Source organism: Condylura cristata, unplaced genomic scaffold (genome assembly GCF_000260355.1).
Source record: "Condylura cristata isolate star-nosed mole 26May11 unplaced genomic scaffold, ConCri1.0 scaffold00001, whole genome shotgun sequence".
Taxonomy (NCBI): domain Eukaryota; kingdom Metazoa; phylum Chordata; class Mammalia; order Eulipotyphla; family Talpidae; genus Condylura; species Condylura cristata.
In genome coordinates, this window is record NW_004567102.1 from 10,220,875 (window position 1) to 10,229,983 (window position 9,109).

The following is a 9,109-nucleotide window of genomic DNA, read 5'->3' on the forward strand; positions in this document are numbered from 1 at the left end:
ATACACTGCTGAGGGGAGCAGCAGGCCAGTCAGAAGAGGTCTGCTGCACCATGTGGATCACCCCCGGGGCCGGGATGGAACTTGCACTGAAGCGGCTGCAGCTCGCTTGCAGTGCTGTGCCTTAACCCATTACGCCACCTGGGAGGGCCTAGATTCTTTTTTTTTTTTTTTTTTTGCTTTTTAGCAGATCGCTCCATTGCAGACTAATCATGCACAATTAAGGGCTAAGTGAAAGCTCCCCACTGTACAATTACATGGTTACATGGTCTTGGAAATGTGGAAAGTACTTTTGTACTTGCATTGAGGTCTTCCCATGTGTTAGTAAGTAACTTTTTACATGACTTCCTTAAAAATAAATGAGAAAGCAAGTCATAGACTGTGTGAGAGTATGTTGCAAAACACATACCTGACGGAAGACTCATATCAATATACACATAGTACTTATAAATAAGTAATAAAAAGACATAGCACCCCATTCTAAATGGGCAAAAGACTGAAGTAAGCATTTCATGATAAGAAGCTATCAGACTTGCTTCCAGAGAGATATAATAGAATCCTCCCTTGACATATTTGACATATAACATAAAAACAAACATTGGATGAAATAAAAGGAAAGGGGGGCCCTGGAATATGGAGAGGAAAGGCACTTGCCTAGGATCAAACAGTGACTGGACAAAGACTAGAACCCAGGGCTTTAACCCACTGTTCTGTTCCTTACCCCATAGCCTTAGTTTCCCTGGGGGGTGCGCGTGGGTTGGGTTGGGTTGGGGGTGTCTTCTGACTTCTTTCTAGCTCTGACATGGTAGGCCTGCTCAGAGTTTCTCTTTCCCTTCCCTTCATTGCTGAGAGGTCCAATTTTGCTGGTGGAGGTCACTAGAGGTGGGGCTAGGGATGGGGCCATTTCAGCAGGCTTAGCCTGTATTTTCAACAACATAACCCACCCTGTCCACTAAGGGCAGAAACTGTTGCATGGGGAGGACCTGTTTTGGGCAGTAGCCAGGTTGGTTCTGCTGGGTTCACAGCCCAGTACCAGCCTGGAGACTGACAGATGCCTGGTACTCCATTTCTGCCTAAATGCGATTGTTCCAGGACAGCTCAAAGTGTGGTGCTGGGGTGTGATGATCTGGAGGCAACGATCTGGTTACGACCCATGGGGCTTAGAAGTCGGGCTCCCAGATGATTGACCCAATCTCAGACGCAGGCATCAGGGGTCCAGACTGTGGTGCGGCCTTGCTCCCAGTCCCCTCTGAGGGTCAGGAAAACAGTTCTTACACAGTGCTTAAAGACACATTGGCAAAGAAGTGGGGACACGTCAATATTTGTGGGTTCTCACCCGTGCACAATTATAAGACCACTCAGGCTCAGGGTGCCACTGCAATGGGTTTATTTAACAAACAGGAGACTGGGGGAAACAAAAGAGTTCCCAAGACGGTAAGTGGCTGGTTGTTTCACCCCAGATAGTGTCTGCAGTGTCCAGGCCGCTTGTGTAAGATGGGTCTGCCCTGTAAATGAGGGCGTGGAGCTGGCGGCACACTGGCCAGCAGGGGGTCAGGATCCAACTCTGGCAGCCGGAGGTGCTCACAGGTGGGGCTGCACAAGGGGCGTAGCAGTAGTCCACAGCAATAGTGTGAAGGTTGGGCTGGACAGCACCATAGAATGGACTGGACAGCTCTGGACAGACAGCTCTGGGCTCAACAGCACCAGGAGCCAGTGCCAGACCATTGGATCAGTGACCAGCTTTCCACAGCCAAGCAGTGCTGGTCTGCACTGGTCAGCAGTGTCGGTCAGCACTGGTTGTCCATGTGTCCATAAGCCAATAGCCAGCATCTCTTTGTGATTCCTGGTCCAGGCTGATGATTTTCTTTTCATGTGGAATCAGACGCAGGGTTGGCGGTGGATACAGCGCTGAGTGTCTGAAAAGGTCTACAGAGGCCTGCCGTTCTACTGAGATCTGGAAGTCCGTGAAGGGCTGAGTGAATTTCTGTGAAGATCTGCTGAATCCCCTGAAGGTCATCAGCTTGCTGAGTCTTCAGAGGCAGTCTACTGAATGAATGGAGCTGGCTGCTTGCTCCCCTTGTAGCCTCTTCAGGATCCCCACCCTGATTGGACTGGTTTTTAGTCTGTTTAATTGGTGCTGGTTAAGTACCACCAATTTGCTCCCATTTCAATCCACATAATGAGCTGAAGTTTTGAATGACCGCTGGAGAGCTCAACTCTGACTAGTATATTTATGATCCTGGTGCCAGGAAAAGGGAAAAGTCTCGATTGACCTGCACTGAGGTTGGAGAGGGCTCATGGGCTGCAGCCAGCCTCAGTGAGCCTGGAGACACAATGCCACCCAGCTCCCCCCCAGCTTCAGGGAGCCATGGCGCTGGGATGCATCAGAGGGGCTCAGAGCTCTGCCCCACGGCCCCGAACAAGTAGTTGCTTAGGTTTGCTTAGGTTGCTGCCACTTCTGGAGCTTGTGCTGGGGTGGGGAAACTCTACCACTGCAGCTCCACTGGGGTAACATGCCCTGAGGGCAGAAGGAGAAGAGGATACCTTGGCGTGGCCTGGGCACTGCCTGCAGTGGTGCCAACAAAGTGGATCATGCCCCAGGCGTCCGTTTCATCAGGACTTAGGTACAGGATGGGTGGGGTGGAGGCTGCAGGAGGGTGTCTGGATCAGAGAAATCTTCATTTCCCTCTGACTGATTTGCTCTGCTTGAAGAAGTCAAGCCCTATGGGAATAGTCAGCATCTTCTCTTTTGACCAGTATCTCCTGCCAATGATGTGTGTGTGTGTGTGTGTGTGTGAGAGAGAGAGAGAGAGAGAGAGAGAGAAAGAGAGACAGAGAGAGAGACAGAGAGAGAGGAGAGGAGGAGGAGAGAGGGAGAGACACACACTTGGGGAGCCCTAGAGGATGCTTTGGGAGCCCTTCTCCTTTCCAGGCCCTCCTCTCCCCCATGGGCTGCATGAATTTAGATAGGTCACTGGGACTTGACCTTGCCATCTGGATAATGGGTCCCTATCCTACCCTCTCTCTATCAAAGGTAGGTGTGGAATCTCCAGGAAAGAAAGTGTGGGCCTCAGCAGCTACCTATCCCTCCCCCATGCCCTGAGTGAGAAAATTGTTGACCAATCCTGAGTCAAAACACTCCCTCTCTGGAGAACATCTGACACAGCAGTCCTGTCCCTGCCCTGCGGGAGCTTTCAGTCAGTCAGTCAGTCAGTCAGTCAGTCAGTCAGTCAGTCAGTCAGTCAGTCAGTCAATCGGTCAGTCAGTCACCATGTATAGGCTGGGGCAGACAGGGGTCCAACTTAAACCAAGGAGGAGCCCCTTTCAGTCACATCAGACAGTGTGGTGGGGGTGTGTCTGCCTCATAAAACTACCGAAGGCCTTCCAGACCAATCCCAAAGGCAGCTCAGCCTTTTGGTCTTCTCACCTCTCCCTGGCTGTGGCTGCCAGGAGAATGAAACCTCTCAGCAGCCTGGGCACGCCATGAAGTCCTGGCCACTGTGGTCTGGGGTCCAGCACAGTGTCTGCATGTGAGAGGTGCTCATTCAATGAAGTTGGGATACTGATGGAGTCCAATCCCTGCCTCCGTCTCTGGACAAGGCTCCAGGGGCCTGGGGCTTGAATGCTTCAGGGAAGGGGAATATTACAATGCCACGGGCAAGTGGGCAGGTCTGTCTTGGGATTTGAGAAGAGAAACAGTCTGTCAGTGAGACCCTGGGTGGCAGGGAGATCCTGCTAAAAACTCTCAGAAGAGAATGGGAGGCAGAGTCCGAAAGGGTCCCTGGGGTCTCCTCTCCTCTCCACAATCTTTCTGCCTTGAAGTTGAATGCTGTGGGCTCCTTCAGACATAGCCATTCCTAGAAAACCCTCCTCTACCTCCCGCATCTTGGCTGCCTCTCTGTCTGGCATGGAGTTGAGGTCCTAGGATTATCTATCTTTTGGAGAAAGGACCCGCAACCTGGAGACTTAGAAAGGTCTGTGACAGGTCTTGAGGCCAAAGGTGAGGTCCAGGAGGGGCAGCAGGGAGGGATATAGTGGCTGCAGGGAGGTCTTAGACAATGGTTGGAGGTCTCCCTACAGAAAAGAGAATAAATGTCAAGCAATTGTTGAGTGTATTTCAACTATTACACAGGACAATGGGTGTCCTGTGTTTTTATTTGCTAAACCTGGCACCCTACCTGCACATCCATGACCAGGTTGCCAGGAAGTAGGGAAGCCCAAGTGCCAGTGGTTTGGCCAAGCTATTCCCAGTCAGGCTGGGAAAGCCCTGGGACGTGTTGGCTCCATGACTGTTGCTGCAGGGACAGACGTGCCTTTGGTAAGCGGCAAGGCAGGGTGTGTGTGGAACTGTAATGGGGACGGGCATGGGGCAGTGGCAGAACCAGAGAGACAAGGGAAAATTTCTCTGTGGGTTCCTGTCTCGTCCCCTCATGCCACTAGGAGCCTGAGTCACAGGGGGCTGAGGCTGGGACAGACCAAATTTTTCCACTCAGCCCCCAGCCCTGTAACACGACTCACCTGATTGGCCCCGCCCACTCAGGGAAATTCCAGTCCTAAATCCTGTCCGGAATTCTCACTCTGGCCAGCCAGTTCCGTGTTGGGGGTAGGGAGGCTTCTGGAGCCAGGGGACACCTCTGGGACTCCCTTCTGCTCTGAGAGAGAGGCTTGCTGAGGAGGGCTGGTATGGGCACAGCTGGACATTTGTGGGGTAGGGCCTGGGGGCAGCAGGGATGTGAAATCTGAGGCTGAGGTTGGAGTAATGTGTGCAAGGATTTCTTTTGAGGCTGCTGGGATTCAGTGGCCACCAATTTAGACCATCCCCAGCCCCAGAGTTTGTGTGTGTGTGTGTGTGTGTGTGTGTGTGTGTGTGTACTCTTGAACGTGTATGCACGCACGCACGCATGCCCTTCTCACCCAATTGCTGGTGTGGAGGGTCTGTAATTACAGAGTATTGCCAACACAAAGCTTGTATTTAGCCCGATGTTCAAGGCCCTTTGTGCTTAGGCTTCCAGGCACCTTCCCATGGTTATCCCCACTGCTCCCTTTGGTGTCCTGGGCTCTCATCCAGGTGCTCAAACTCAAATGCCTACAGGGGCCAGACAGGTAACTGGGGACAAGGGAAGTAGACTGGACTGAAGGGGGAGGTGTGATACTCAGCTTCTCAATGGTTGTTGCATTTCTGGAATTTAAGACTCCAAAGCTGCCCTCCTCCACCCCCAGCCTCATTGTTTACCTTCTGGCTCTGGAAATGGACTGCACCTTTTTCAAGGGCGCTGTGCAGGCCAGTGCGGGTGAGCCAGACAGAACATGTCTGAGGGCTGGATGTGGTTCATGGGGTGCTAGTTTGCAACCTCCCCACCTGGCCTTATTGCAACTTTCCTGTTTATTGGATAGGTGCCTCTTACTCCTGTGTCTGTGCCTTTGCTTCCGTGGTTTCCTAGGCCTGGAATGCCCTCTGCGGGGGTCCAATTTCTACCCAGCCTTCTAAGTTTAGTCCACAGACTACCTCTTTCTGGAAGCCTCTTCACCCTTGCCTTGCACTCCGTCAAAACTCTGTACATCACTAGTGATCCAAGTCATTTCCTGCTTTGTGTTAAGTTATTTATAGTCCTGCTGAATCACCTGTAGGGGTCGACTCTGTGCTCAGTTGACCTCTAGCTGCCTGGCACAGAGCAGCAGCTCAATAAATAATCCTTGCGTGGATGTCAAGTGATTGAATATAACAACACACACCCATCCCACTGAGTCAGAACTGGGCTAAATCATGGCTTTCATTGCTCATTCATTATCACTGTGTGACAAAAGGCAAGTCGCTTTGGGCTCTAGTCTCCTCATCTATGAAGTGGGTTCTTTAGTAGTAAGCCATCTGGTGATAATATGAAGAATGAATATATGGATGTATAAAAAGCACCAAGAAGCGTGCCAAACACCCATTACACATAAACCATCATCCTCATCCATACTGTTATCAGGAAAAATGGTACCTACCCCACAAAGGTTTTCTGAGTCCTGCAGCTGGAATTCATCTCTCCTTCCATGGAATTCCTGCTGTACTTTTCTTGCTGTGTGTTTATTTAGCAGCCTATGCTACCGACTCTCCCATCAGATTGTCACCTCTTGGAGAGCAGGTTTATGCCTCATTGATCTTTATGTTTCTTGGTCATTCATGCAGCAGACACTGAATGTCTTCGAAAGCCAGGCCCTGTGCCAGGGGGCTGGAGATAGGTGGTGAAAAGATACAGGCCTTATGGCCCTTGGCACTGCCCAGTGACAGGCTGCTCTGCCCATGCCGTGCCCCTGTCTTTCCCCTCACACCCCACACACTGGGAGGGCAGGGGTGAGCTGGCAGACAGAGAGTAGTGAGCAGTTTGGAGATGGGGGTACCAGGTCTTCCTGCCTACCGTGGGATCCCCCAACCTCTGTGTTAGTCCCTAGTTCCTGCACCTCTACATCCCCAGAGACACTCAGCTTCAACCTCAGAATTCAGGCCTCACTTATACCCATTGTGCAACTTGTAGAGACAGTGGGGACCCAGACATTGACAAGCTCTGGAGCCAGACTCCTGGATGTGACTTCCAGAAAGTTGCTTGGCCTCTTCATGCCTCAGTTTCCTCATGGAGCAGTTATGTGGCTTGATACCTGTATAGTCCTCAGTATTATTATGGACGATTTGCACTGGTCTGGGAGTTGGGAGGCCACAGCTGATTCCGGGTTTATCCCTAGTTCCCCATGCAACCTTGGATAAGCCCTTTTTCCTCTTTGGGCCTCGGTTTCCTGGGAGGTCAGATCCAAGGAGTGGTATATCCTGGTGACCAAGCCTGAGAGCCTTTGAGCTTATGATTTTCACCTTGGGGTCCCACCTCTGTGAGTGGACATGTCCAACTTCTCCTTGAATTTGGGCGCTAAGGATCCCAGCCCCAGTTCTCCAGTTCCAACTTCAGTCTTGGGATTCGAGCCCTTAGTCCCTGCCCTAAACCCCATCATACTCCTCTTTTCAGCACCCCTCACTTCTCAATGTCCTCCCGGGTGGCAGGCGGCAGTAGCTGTCGGGTCCCTGCATCTGCTCACCTCACATCCCTACCACTGTGCCAGAGGCGTTGGCTGTGTCTGGGGCCCATAGCCAGAGAGCGCAGAGGGAAGGGAAGAGGGAAAGCACCTGTGTAGTTGGCTGTAAGGGACTCGGTATAAGGCTGTAGGGGACTGGCAGGGCTCAGAGGAGACAAGAGGGGCGGGCCACTTAAAAGGGGAGTTCCATAGCTGTTGTGGGGGTTTCTGAGTATGAGAGGCTCTGCCAGGCTCTGGCTGAGCATTCTACTGGACCCTGAATGGGAAGGACAGCCATTATTTTGGCCTTCCACCTGCATCCCAGCAGGGTCCTCCAGTGGGGAGATGAGAGGGGCAAGGGTGAAGGAAGGAGGTGCTGAACGCATAGGCTTGGGAAGCCCAGCACAGGGCCTGGCTCCCCTCCCCAACCCCGGCCAGGAGGAAAGCTCTGGCTTCTAACCCATACGTCCCGGGTCCTCAATAGAGACCCCAATCCTCCAGTCCCACTGCAGATTCGGGGGCCTCCACCCCCAGATTTGTTGACAAGAGACAAGTAAGGGATGGTTTCTCTGTCTTCCCCCACTACCCACTGGCCAGACTAAGTGGTCAACAGCTATATGGTGGGCCACTGGGACCCCATGATGGAACTTCTGGGAAGTGGAGGAGGGGGAAGACAGGGGAGGAGTCCTGGGAAAAAGAGGAGGAGGTGGCAAAATTCTGACCAAGTAGGAGAGTCCCTGGCAAGAGCCACTTCTCCCTTCTCCTTGCCCCTTGCCACCCCGGAGATCCCCCACTGAGGGGTGCCTGGAAGACAGGCACAGACCCAACTCAGCACCTCGTCTGAAGCAGAACAGCGAGGGCCCCGGAGCCTAGCCAGGGCTCGGGCCTCAGTTTCCTTAGCTCGCCAATGGGCCTGACTGCTCCTTCACTGGCCCTTGCTTCCAGCCCCGCGCCAGCACGAGGGCAAAGGGCACGGCCAAGGTTGGCAGGTAAGTACAGCGAGTGCCGAGTGCCGGAGGGCCAGCATTTGCTCCGCATTTGCAACGGGCTCCTGGTTCCGGTGGCCTGTTGCCGCCTGGGTTGTTTTCATTGGCCCAGTCCTTCCTGGTGGAGTGTGGCGCAATCCTATTCCTTCCCTTTTACCTCTATTCCTCCCCTGGGCTGCTGAGAGCAGCTCTCTGGGCCATTTTCTATGCTGCCCAAAAAGAGCTGTGTTGGGAGGCCCAAGATTCTCTCTGTTCACTGCCCCTCGTGTCTACCAAGCCTCCCTAACCGGGGGTGCTGGGCTGGGGACTTTGAGGAAGGAAGACAGCCTGTCTTCAGGCGGCTTCCAGGCTGATGGGCCAAGACACAGAAGGCGACTTGGAAACGGAAAAACATACACTATGTGTCATCCTCCCTTGATCAGAAGGGTGGGCGGTCAGTTAAACAGATCATGGAGAAAATCAACTGAATTTTACTGGAAGAGAGCATCACAAGTAATGTTCCTATTGCCAAGAAGAAAGAACACAGCTAATTAAACTGTGACACAGTGCCTTCTTGTTATTGATTGCAAGGAGTATCCTGACTTCAGAGATGTTAAAATGTGAAAAATCTGTGTCAGAGAACCAAAATAAAAAAAAACATTTTTCTTGGACATTTTTTTTCTGCAGCTGTCAGCACCACCAGGAGGCATTAAATATTAACTACTATGGCTGTTGCTCTGTATGTATGTGAATTCTGTATGTGTTTGTATGTATGTATATAGGTGAATAAAAGGACGAAAGGACTCACAGATCCTTTTACACTAATTTTGTAGTGTTCTAAAGGCTAATGTCACTAAGAACACAAATGGACAGGGTCAGGGAGGTGGCTTGGGGGTACTGTGACCCCAATGTGTGAAATCTACAGGGTACCTGTCATTGCTGCAGAGAAAGAAGGAAGATGAGTCTGAAGACTATGTTTGCCAGTCTCAGAAAAACACCATTCTGACACATTCCACTCATCCATCCATCTATCCATCCATCCATCCATCCATCCATCCATCCATCCATCCATCCATCCATCCATCCATCCATCCATCCATCCA